The sequence below is a fragment of the Rana temporaria genome (genome assembly GCF_905171775.1).
Source record: "Rana temporaria chromosome 11 unlocalized genomic scaffold, aRanTem1.1 chr11z, whole genome shotgun sequence".
Classification (NCBI taxonomy): domain Eukaryota; kingdom Metazoa; phylum Chordata; class Amphibia; order Anura; family Ranidae; genus Rana; species Rana temporaria.
In genome coordinates this window covers 136,945-146,410 of record NW_024404490.1, presented here as the reverse complement: position 1 = coordinate 146,410, position 9,466 = coordinate 136,945, and the positions used below count along the sequence as shown (strand labels likewise).

The 9,466-nt window shown below is 59.3% G+C and overlaps 1 long non-coding RNA gene across 1 annotated transcript; it reads right to left on the bottom strand.

Moving 5' to 3' along the window:
* Positions 1–229: 229 nt before the first annotated feature.
* Positions 230–8,340, bottom strand: LOC120921980. The gene is made up of 3 exons (XR_005745022.1): positions 8,219–8,340; positions 8,049–8,125; positions 230–306 (listed from the first exon to the last, which is right to left on the bottom strand). It is a non-coding gene; the product is annotated as an uncharacterized LOC120921980 (long non-coding RNA).
* Between the last annotated feature and the right edge of the window lie 1,126 nt (positions 8,341–9,466).

Here is a 9,466-nt window from a genome sequence, read left to right as displayed (position 1 = left end):
ACCCCCTCCCCCCCCCCCATCCCACTTCCCCCATGTGAGGCTATGGACTCCTGGATCACCGACCATAAAACTGCCCCAGCACCCCGATATGAAGGGGGCACAAAAGGCTCCTCAGGTATCTCAACAACAAGAAAACACCAAATTATGGAAGTCCCTGCAGAGCATCGCACACATACTGCAGATCTCATCAATTATCAGAGAACCGCCCAGCCCCCCCACACAGGGCGACGCCACGGAAATGTACTCACTCTATGAAGAAGCTGGCCCCTTCCTCCGTGAACCCTTCTTCCCAACCGCGGGGGAGATCTGAGGAGAGAAAACAGGAAGATATCACATACAAGTACCATAGAGAAGTACAAAATACGACATCGGGAGGACCAATCCGCTACAAGACCAGGGAGGACTCATGTGGAATAAGGACGGGGGAAGGGACACGGGGGGGCTCCTTGGGGCCACATTCACACATCACGATTACCGATCGATCAGCGCTCACCCTCCATGTACGGGACTTATCTATTCAATCAGACCGCACTTGTTATTGGGGGTGTGGTCTCACAGTGTACATTTGTGGCCCTCAGATCCACGTTGAGGGCCACTGAAAACACAAGTGTAAAAAGGATCCTTGTACAGGCTCTGGAAGTGTCAGTGTATCCAAAAGGAAGAGTTACTAAATCTCCCCACAGAGGAGCAGACCAGATCCCATCAGGGAAAGCAGATACTTCAAGAGCCTGTACAGGAAAAGTAGAACTAAGCACAGTATATAATCAAACTTCATTATTTCACAGACCTACAATATTAAAAAGTGTCCCGACCACATTCCGGGGTACCAGATCTGCCGGTATACAGGAGACCCCGACCACATTCCAGGGTACCAGATCTGCCGGTATACAGGAGACCCCGGCCACATTCCGGGGGGACCAGATCTACCGGTATACAGGAGACCCCGGCCACATTCCGGGGTACCAGATCTGCCGGTATACGGGAGACCCCGACCACATTCCAGGGTACCAGATCTGCCGGTATACGGGAGACCCCGACCACATTCCGGGGTACCAGATCTGCCGGTATACGGGAGACCCCGACCACATTCCAGGGTACCAGATCTGCCGGTATACAGGAGACCCCGACCACATTCCGGGGTACCAGATCTGCCGGTATACAGGAGACCCCGACCACATTCCGGGGTACCAGATCTGCCAGTATACAGGAGACCCCAACCACATTCCAGGGTACCAGATCTGCCGGTATACAGGAGACCCCGACCACATTCCGGGGTACCAGATCTGCCGGAATACAGGAGACCCCGACCACATTCCGGGGTACCAGATCTGCCGGAATACAGGAGACCCCGACCACATTCCGGGGGTACCAGATCTACCGATATACAGGAGACCCCGACCACATTCCGGGGTACCAGATCTGCCGGTATACAGGAGACCCCGACCACATTCCGGGGGTACCAGATCTGCCGGTATACAGGAGACCCCGACCACATTCCGGGGTACCAGATCTGCCAGTATACAGGAGACCCCGACCACATTCCGGGGTACCAGATCTGCCGGTATACAGGAGACCCCGACCACATTCCGGGGTACCAGATCTGCCAGTATACAGGAGACCCCAACCACATTCCGGGGTACCAGATCTGCCGGTATACAGGAGACCCCGGCCACATTCCAGGGTACCAGATCTGCCGGTATACAGGAGACCCCGACCACATTCCGGGTTACCAGATCTGCCGGTATACAGGAGACCCCGACCACATTCCGGGGCACCAGATCTGCCGGTATACAGGAGACCCCGACCACATTCCGGGGGGACCAGATCTACCGGTATACAGGAGACCCCGACCACATTCCGGGGTACCAGATCTGCCGGTATACAGGAGACACCGACCACATTCCGGGGTACCAGATCTGCCGGTATACAGGAGACCCCGACCACATTCCGGGGTACCAGATCTGCCGGTATACAGGAGACCCCGACCACATTCCGGGGTACCAGATCTGCCGGTATACAGGAGACCCCGACCACATTCCGGGGTACCAGATCTGCCGGTATACAGGAGACCCCGACCACATTCCGGGGTACCAGATCTGCCGGTATACAGGAGACCCCGACCACATTCCAGGGTACCAGATCTGCCGGTATACAGGAGACCCCGACCACATTCCGGGGGGACCAGATCTGCCGGTATACAGGAGACCCCGACCACATTCCGGGGTACCAGATCTGCCGGTATACAGGAGACCCGACCACATTCCGGGGTACCAGATCTGCCGGTAGACAGGAGACCCCGACCACATTCCAGGGTACCAGATCTGCCGGTAGACAGGAGACCCCGACCACATTCCGGGGGGACCAGATCTACCGGTATACAGGAGACCCCGACCACATTCCGGGGTACCAGATCTGCCGGTATACAGGAGACCCCGACCACATTCCAGGGTACCAGATCTGCCGGTATACAGGAGACCCCGACCACATTCCGGGGGGACCAGATCTGCCGGTATACAGGAGACCCCGACCACATTCCGGGGTACCAGATCTGCCGGTATACAGGAGACCCGACCACATTCCGGGGTACCAGATCTGCCGGTATACAGGAGACCCCGACCACATTCCAGGGTACCAGATCTGCCGGTAGACAGGAGACCCCGACCACATTCCGGGGTACCAGATCAGCCGGTATACAGGAGACCCCGACCACATTCCGGGGTACCAGATCTGCCGGTATACAGGAGACCCCGACCACATTCCGGGGGGACCAGATCTACCGGTATACAGGAGACCCCGACCACATTCCGGGGGTACCAGATCTGCCGGTATACAGGAGACCCCGACCACATTCCGGGGTACCAGATCTGCCGGTATACAGGAGACCCCGACCACATTCCCGGGGTACCAGATCTGCCGGTATACAGGAGACCCCGACCACATTCCAGGGTACCAGATCTGCCGGTATACAGGAGACCCCGACCACATTCCGGGGTACCAGATCTGCCGGTATACAGGAGACCCCGACCACATTCCGGGGTACCAGATCTGCCGGTATACAGGAGACCCCGACCACATTCCGGGGTACCAGATCTGCCGGTATACAGGAGACCCCGACCACATTCCGGGGGGACCAGATCTGCCGGTATACAGGAGACCCCGACCACATTCCGGGGTACCAGATCTGCCGGTATACAGGAGACCCCGACCACATTCCAGGGTACCAGATCTGCCGGTATACAGGAGACCCCGACCACATTCCGGGGTACCAGATCTGCCGGTATACAGGAGACCCCGACCACATTCCGGGGTACCAGATCTGCCGGTATACAGGTGATCCCGACCACATTCCGGGGTACCAGATCTGCCGGTATACAGGAGACCCCGACCACATTCCAGGGTACCAGATCTGCCGGTATACAGGAGACCCCGACCCCATTCCGGGGTACCAGATCTGCCGGTATACAGGAGACCCCGACCACATTCCAGGGTACCAGATCTGCCGGTATACAGGAGACCCCGACCACATTCCGGGGTACCAGATCTGCCGGTATACAGGTGATCCCGACCACATTCCGGGGTACCAGATCTGTCACATTGTGCACACAGGTGAAGAGATTTGGCATGGATCTAGTTGGGTGCCCGGCAGGGAGAGGGTTAACGCTGGTAGGGTGCCCGGCAGGGAGGGGGTTAACGCTGGTTGGGTGCCCGGCAGGGAGGGGGTTAACGCTGGTTGGGTGCCCGGCAGGGAGAGGGTTAACGCTGGTTGGGTGCCCGGCAGGGAGAGGGTTAACGCTGGTTGGGTGCCCGGCAGGGAGAGGGTTAACGCTGGTTGGGTGCCCGGCAGGGAGGGGGTTAACGCTGGTTGGGTGCCCGGCAGGAAGAGGGTTAACGCTGGTTGGGTGCCCGGCAGGAAGAGGGTTAACGCTGGTTGGGTGCCCGGCAGGAAGAGGGTTAACGCTGGTTGGGTGCCCGGCAGGGAGAGGGTTAACGCTGGTTGGGTGCCCGGCAGGAAGAGGGTTAACGCTGGTTGGGTGCCCGGCAGGGAGGGGGTTAACGCTGGTTGGGTGCCCGGCAGGGAGAGGGTTAACGCTGGTTGGGTGCCCGGCAGGGAGAGGGTTAACGCTGGTTGGGTGCCCGGCAGGGAGGGGGTTAACGCTGGTTGGGTGCCCGGCAGGGAGGGGGTTAACGCTGGTTGGGTGCCCGGCAGGGAGAGGGTTAACGCTGGTTGGGTGCCCGGCAGGGAGAGGGTTAACGCTGGTTGGGTGCCCGGCAGGGAGAGGGTTAACGCTGGTTGGGTGCCCGGCAGGGAGAGGGTTAACGCTGGTTGGGTGCCCGGCAGGGAGAGGGTTAACGCTGGTTGGGTGCCCGGCAGGGAGAGGGTTAACGCCGGGCACATTGTTCATTTAGTGAGGATGCGGACAGACGGTGGCGGACAGACGGTGGCGAGGGGCGACATTCTGCAGATTAGAGACTCGCCAGACGGACGGTAATTAAATGTGAGCGCCGGGCGGTGAGGATTAATGAGACGGATGGGTCAGGAGGGGAATCGCCATCAATGCCGGATTTACCAACCAGACTTATCTCCCCGAAACAAACACACTGCCCCCCCCCCCCCCCCCCCCCCCGACATGGAGGAACCCTGACCAATCACCCGCCGGGACACGTCATCCCCCGCACTGTGACATCACATGACCCGGGAGGATTCCCCGAAGTCTCACATTGGCCGAGGACAAAGATTGGTAACTGCCGGGTACATAAATGTCATCACTATACCCCCCCCCCTTGTACCTGGAGATGGAGGGGGGCTGTGCAGGAGTGACCCCCTTCATTGGCTAGGTGGGGGTATTATAGATTTCCAGAGATCCCCCCTCTGCATTGTATGACCCCCGAAGGATGATCAGAGGGATCCGGATCTTATATTATAAATAGATCCACCGAACTCCCAACATTCCAGAAAAATGGCCGACGTGGTACAAGTGAGGAGCCGACAATACCGGGACCATGCAGGCCACGCCACGCCACGGGTCAGCAGTGTATGGGCAGGCTGAATGTACCAGATCCATCGGTCAGCTTGGGTACAACCAGCATGCCTGCTTTTACCTTCAGTTATCACTAGCAGCTGCTAGCAATCACAGTCTTCACCCTCCCCCAGCCACAGATGAGGCCCCCCCCAGCCACAGACCAAACACCCCCTCCCCCAGCCACGGACCAGGCACCCTCCCCCAGCCACAGACCAACCACCCTCCCCCCTGCCACAGACCAACCCCCCCCCCCCCAGCCACAGACCAACCACCCTCCCCCTGCCACAGACCAACCACCCTCCCCCAGCCACCCTCCCCCAGCCACAGACCAACCACCCTCCCCCAGCCACAGACCAACCCACCCCCTCCCCCAGCCACAGACCAGGCCCCCTCCCCCAGCCACAGACCAACCACCCTCCCTCTGCCACAGACCACCCAACCTCCCCCAGCCACAGACCACCCACCCTTCCCCAGTCACAGACCAGGCACCCTCCCCCAGCCACAGACCAACCACCCTCCCCCTGCCACAGACCAACCACCCTCCCCCTGCCACGGACCAACCACCCTCCCCCTGCCACGGACCAACCACCCTCCCCCTGCCACGGACCAACCACCCTCCCCCTGCCACGGACCAAACACCCTCCCCCTGCCACGGACCAAACACCCTCCCCCAGCCACGGACCAAACACCCTCCCCCAGCCACAGACCAACCACCCTTCCCCAGCCACAGACCAGGCCCCCTCCCCAGCCACAGACCAACCACCCCCTCCCCCAGCCACAGACCAGGCCCCCTCCCCCAGCCACAGACCAACCACACCCTCCCCCAGCCACAGACCAGGCACCCTCCCCCTGCCACAGACCAACCACCCTCCCCCAGCCACAGACCAACCACCCTCCCCCCAGCCACGGACCAACCACCCTCCCCCCAGCCACGGACCAACCACCCTCCCCCAGCCACGGACCAACCACCCTCCCCCCAGCCACGGACCAACCACCCTCCCCCCAGCCACGGACCAACCACCCTCCCCCCAGCCATCTCTAGCCAAAGGAACCCTCCCCAACCACAAACACCATTTCTAGCCACGGGCAACCTCCCCAACCATAAAACCACAGACACCATCCCCAGGCACCCTCCCTGACAACAAACACCCTTCTAATCCACGGGTACACCCTAACCAGGAAACCAGCCACAAGCACCCTCCCTGACCATGAAACCACAGACACCATCCCCCGCAACGGGTACCCTCCCCGACCACAGACACCATCTCCAGCAACGGGTACCCTCCCCGACCACAAAACCAGACACCATCCCCCGCAACGGGTATCCTCCCCGACCACAGACACCATCCCCAAAGACAAACCACAGACACCATCTCCAGCAACGGGTACCCTCCTGACCACAGACACCATCTCCAGCAACGGGTACCCTCCCCGACCACAGACACCATCCCCAGCAATGGGTACCCTCCCCGACCACAGACACCATACCCAGCCACGGACACCCTCCCCAACCATGAAACCACAGACACCATACCCAGCCAAAGGTACCCTCCCCAACGCCAAACCACAGACACCATCCCCAGCCACGGGCACCTTCCCCAACAACAAACCACAGACCCCAGCCACGGGCACCTTCCCCAACGCCAAACCACAGACACCATCCCCAGCCACGGACACCCTCCCCAACAACAAACCACAGACACCATCCACGGGCACCTTCCCCAACGACAAACCACAGACCCCATACCCAGCCACGGGCACCTTCCCAACGGTAGAAAAAAACACAGACCCCATACCCAGCTACGGGCACCCTCCCCAACGGTAGAAAAAAAAAACACAGACCCAATACACAGCCACGGCACCCTCCCTGACCACAAAACAACAGACACCTTCCCCAGCCACGGGCAGCTTCCCAAAGAACAAACCACATACCCAATACACAGCCACGGGCACCCTTCCCAACCATGACCCCACAGACCCCATCTGTAGCCACAGACACCTTCCCTGACCACAAAACAACAGACACCTTCCCCAGCCACGAATCCCAGTACTTCAGCGTATGATGAGTGGAGAGCTCAGACACAGCCGGACTACAACCCCCATCAATCCACCACCTGGAGGAGATTTCTGGGACTTGTAGTTCTACAACATTTCCAAATTCATACAGGGTGACCCTATATAGGGGGGGGGGGTACTGACAGTCTCACTCCTCTGGCTGCAGCAGGTAAGGATAGTCTGTGTACAGTCAGGGGAGTTGTCAGTGTCAGGTAAGTAGTATTGGGTGGGCGGGCTGGTTACCTGAGCTGATCATGTGTGAGGTTGTCAGGTAAGTTGTGTCTGGTGGGTGGTGAGGTAGGTAGTTGTGTTACCCGATTGGATGATGTGTCCAGAGATTTCTGGTGAGGCGTCAGGTAGGTAGCTGGGTAGTCATGGCAGCTGTCAGGTAATTAATGTACAGTAAGAAGTTGGGTGGAAGTCAGGTAGGTGATCAGTGTGGTTACCTGAACTTCTGTGTGAAGGTGTCAGGTAAGTATGTGAGGTGTAGTAGGTAGGTGTGTTACCTGATCGGATCATGTGTCAGGTAAGTATTGTGGTGTGGTAGGTATGTAGTCAGGTCGGTAGGTATGTGAGGTGTGCAGTAGGTGGGTGGTTCTGCAAGTAGTTGGGTGTGTAGTCAGGTCGGTAGTCGCGTTACCTGATCGGATCATGTGCCTGGAGTTGTCAGGTAAGTAGTGTGCTGTAGTAGGTATGTGAGGTGTGCAGTAGGTAGGTGGTTCTGCAGGTCGGTCGGTAGGCGCGTTACCTGATCGGATCATGTGTCCGGAGTTGTCAGGTAAGTATTGTGGTGTGGTAGGTCGGTATGTGAGGTGTGCAGTAGGTAGGTGTGTAGTCAGGTAGTTGGGTGTATAGGTCGGTAGGTAGGTAGTCAGGTCGGTAGGTATGTGAGGTGTGCAGTAGGTAGGTGGTTCTGCAGGTAGTCGGGTGTATAGGTCGGTAGGTAGTCAGGTAGGTGGGTAGGTCGGTTACCTGATCGGATCATGTGTCCGGAGTTGACGGGCTCCCCTGTCCGGGGGTGCAGCCAGGTTGTGCTCGGGCTCCGATCACTGCGGGGGGGAGAGAAGAGATGAGATCGGACGATGTATGGAGACATTGTATATACATTGTATCCCCTCCCCGGAGCCCCGCCCCCTCCTTACTCGATGAAGAACACCCGTCCGTCCCCGCACACCCCATAGGACCAGAGTTCCGGTAAACTCTCCGCCGCCGCCGCCATCTTCCTCCTCCGCCCGCCCGGGGCCCGGAGACACCGCGCGCCCCCGCCTGGCCGGAGAATACAGAGCGCGCTCCCGACACTCCGAGGTAACAAAGTATCATCCGCTACCACGTGACCTCCCCCCTCCCCTCCCCCGCACTACGAGGAGACCGCCCCACAGGGGGCAACTAGAGGCTCCTCCCCCACAGAGGGGCAACTATCAACTCCACCTGAGAGATTCCACCCCACAGGGGGCAACTACAGGCTCCTCCCCCACAGGGGGGCAACTACAGGCTCCTCCCCCACAGAGGAGCAACTATCAACTCCACCTGAGAGATTCCACCCCACAGGGGGCAACTACAGGCTCCTCCCCCACAGGGGGCAACTACAGGCTCCTCCCCCACAGAGGGCAACTATCAACTCCACCTGAGAGATTCCACCCCACAGGGGGCAACTACAGGCTCCTCCCCCCACAGGGGGCAACTGCAGGCTCCTCCCCCACAGAGGAGCAACTATCAACTCCACCTGAGAGATTCCACCCCACAGGGGGCAACTACAGGCTCCTCCCCCCACAGGGGGCAACTGCAGGCTCCTCCCCCACAGAGGAGCAACTATCAACTCCACCTGAGAGATTCCACCCCACAGAGGGGCAACTACAGGCTCCTCCCCCCACAGGGGGCAACTGCAGGCTCCTCCCCCCACAGGGGGAAACTATCAACTCCACCTGAGAGATCCCACCCCACAGGGGGCAACTACAGGCTCCTCCCCCCCACAGAGGGGCAACTATCATCTCCACCTGAGAATCCCTCCCCCATATCTGACAGTCCAATAAGGAGTTGATGGGCGGGGCAGTGCTCCCCTCCCCCGGGTGTCTATACACGGAGAAGGAATCCCCCCTCCCCCCTCTATCTGTATGGAGGTATGACATCACGTGATGTCATCAGGCTGACCTGTTATCGGGGGTTGTTCCGCTCTCTCTGCACATCAGACACATCCGGCCTCTCCGGGGTTAATGGACTTTGACCTGTGTGGCCGGTGACGCCGCGCTGTGATTGGACGCTGGAATTCCTTTCTGCACTTCCTGGATTGCACCTGACCCAGGTAACCAGCTGTCTCCTCCCCCCCCGAGGAACTACAACTCCCAGCATGCCCTGCCAGGCTCAACATTGCTGGTAGAAGCAGATTCAAGTTT